Below are 2,500 nucleotides of genomic sequence, written 5' to 3'. Positions count from 1 at the left end.
GGCGCAGAGGCCGACGTGCGTAAAAGCATATCCGAGCAAAAGGCACCTTCCCCGGGCCGCCACTAGTGCAGTGGTGGCCGCCTATAATAGCCCTGGTGGCATAAAAAAGCTCCAGGGCGCAGAGGCCGACGTGCGTAAAAGCATATCCGAGCAAAAGGCACCTTCCCCGGGCCGCCACTAGTGCAGTGGTGGCCGCCTATAATAGCCCTGGTGGCATCAAAAAGCTCCAGGGCGCAGAGGCCGACGTGCGTAAAAGCATATCCGAGCAAAAGGCACCTTCCCCGGGCTTCCACTAGTGCAGTGGTGGCCGCCTATAATAGCCCTGGTGGCATAAAAAAGCTCCAGGGCGCAGAGGCCGACGTGCGTAAAAGCATATCCGAGCAACAGGCACCTTCCCCGGGCTTCCACTAGTGCAGTGGTGGCCGCCTAACATAGCCCTGGTGGCATAAAAAAGCTCCAGGGCGCAGAGGCCGACGTGCGTAAAAGCATATCCGAGCAACAGGCACCTTCCCCGGGCTTCCACTAGTGCAGTGGTGGCCGCCTAACATAGCCCTGGTGGCATAAAAAAGCTCCAGGGCGCAGAGGCCGACGTGCGTAAAATCATATCCGAGCAACAGGCACCTTCCCCGGGCTTCCACTAGTGCAGTGGTGGCCGCCTATAATAGCCCTGGTGGCATAAAAAAGCTCCAGGGCGCAGAGGCCGACGTGCGTAAAAGCATATCCGAGCAACAGGCACCTTCCCCGGGCTTCCACTAGTGCAGTGGTGGCCGCCTAACATAGCCCTGGTGGCATAAAAAAGCTCCAGGGCGCAGAGGCCGACGTGCGTAAAAGCATATCCGAGCAACAGGCACCTTCCCCGGGCTGCCACTAGTGCAGTGGTGGCCGCCTATAATAGCCCTGGTAGCATAAAAAAGCTCCAGGGCGCAGAGGCCGACGTGCGTAAAAGCATATCCGAGCAACAGGCACCTTCCCCGGGCTGCCACTAGTGCAGTGGTGGCCGCCTATAATAGCCCTGGTAGCATAAAAAAGCTCCAGGGCGCAGAGGCCGACGTGCGTAAAAGCATATCCGAGCAACAGGCACCTTCCCCGGGCTGCCACTAGTGCAGTGGTGGCCGCCTATAATAGCCCTGGTAGCATAAAAAAGCTCCAGGGCGCAGAGGCCGACGTGCGTAAAAGCATATCCGAGCAACAGGCACCTTCCCCGGGCTGCCACTAGTGCAGTGGTGGCCGCCTATAATAGCCCTGGTAGCATAAAAAAGCTCCAGGGCGCAGAGGCCGACGTGCGTAAAAGCATATCCGAGCAACAGGCACCTTCCCCGGGCTGCCACTAGTGCAGTGGTGGCCGCCTATAATAGCCCTGGTAGCATAAAAAAGCTCCAGGGCGCAGAGGCCGACGTGCATAAAAGCATATCCGAGCAACAGGCACCTTCCCCGGGCTGCCACTAGTGCAGTGGTGGCCGCCTATAATAGCCCTGGTAGCATAAAAAAGCTCCAGGGCGCAGAGGCCGACGTGCGTAAAAGCATATCCGAGCAACAGGCACCTTCCCCGGGCTGCCACTAGTGCAGTGGTGGCCGCCTATAATAGCCCTGGTAGCCCTCAGCCCTGGTAGCCCAAAGCCCTGGTAGCCCACAGCCCTGGTAGCAAAAAGCCCTGGTAGCCCAAAGCCCTGGTAGCCCAAAGCCCTGGTAGCCCAAAGCCCTGGTAGCCTAAATTAATTTTTCCCATTCATTTCAATGGGTTAGGCTACCAGGGGGAGCAGTACCACTTTTGGCCATTAGGGGCGCTGTAGTAGGTAAAAGTTGATCCCCCCAGTCAGGGGATGAGTTTGCCTACTCGCTAGGTTACCCCTGGTTTCACAAAATACAAGGGGCACATTTTCAGAAACCACTTTTTCAGAACTTGCCACCTCCAGAGCTGATCAGGGGAGCCTCGCCAAACATTAATCCAAGATTGGTGAGGGCTCGTCGGACACCCCACGGGCGATGAGTCGGTGTCTGCCTGGAGCTCATGTCACTCTCAAATATTTTCTAAGTCAACCTCCATGCGCACATTGCAATGAGCCTGCCCGACATAGGGGCACTGTGAGCGGACTCACCGGGGGGGGAGAGGGCCCCCCCGCCTGGAGCTCCACGTGTTGGATTATTTTCTATGTCAACCTCCATGCGCTCAACAGAGCGAGCCTGCCCGACCTGGGGGGTGTTCAATCGGACTCCGCGGGCCGGGCGAGGGCCCCCCCGCCTGGAGCTCCACGTGTTGGATTATTTTCTATGTCAACCTCCATGCGCTCAACAGAGCGAGCCTGCCCGACCTGGGGGGTGTTCAATCGGACTCCGCGGGCCGGGCGAGGGCCCCCCCGCCTGGAGCTCCACGTGTTGGATTATTTTCTATGTCAACCTCCATGCGCTCAACAGAGCGAGCCTGCCCGACCTGGGGGGTGTTCAATCGGACTCCGCGGGCCGGGCGAGGGCCCCCCCGCCTGGAGCTCCACGTGTTGGATTA

This window comes from Filicampus tigris, unplaced genomic scaffold (assembly GCF_054856515.1).
Source record: "Filicampus tigris isolate MCC_2025a unplaced genomic scaffold, RoL_Ftig_1.0 HiC_scaffold_24, whole genome shotgun sequence".
Classification (NCBI taxonomy): Eukaryota; Metazoa; Chordata; class Actinopteri; order Syngnathiformes; family Syngnathidae; genus Filicampus; species Filicampus tigris.
This window is presented reverse-complemented; position numbering follows the sequence as displayed.